This window comes from Solanum tuberosum, unplaced genomic scaffold (assembly GCF_000226075.1).
Source record: "Solanum tuberosum cultivar DM 1-3 516 R44 unplaced genomic scaffold, SolTub_3.0 scf00485, whole genome shotgun sequence".
In the NCBI taxonomy this organism is placed as follows: Eukaryota; Viridiplantae; Streptophyta; class Magnoliopsida; order Solanales; family Solanaceae; genus Solanum; species Solanum tuberosum.
Window position 1 is genome coordinate 78,270 of NW_006239399.1, and position 227 is coordinate 78,496.

Consider the following 227-nt stretch of genomic DNA (forward strand, 5'->3'; position numbering starts at 1 on the left):
AGATGGCTAGCATGATCTTCTTCATTCCTTGAATAGATTAGTATGTCATCAATAAAGACGATAACTAACATATCTAAATAAGGTTTGAAGACTCTATTCATAAGGTCCATGAACGCTGCTGGTGCATTAGTTAAATCGAACGACATGACCAAAAACTCATAATTACCATAATGGGTCCTGAATGCTGTCTTTGGAATGTCACATTCCCTTACTTTCAACTGATGGTA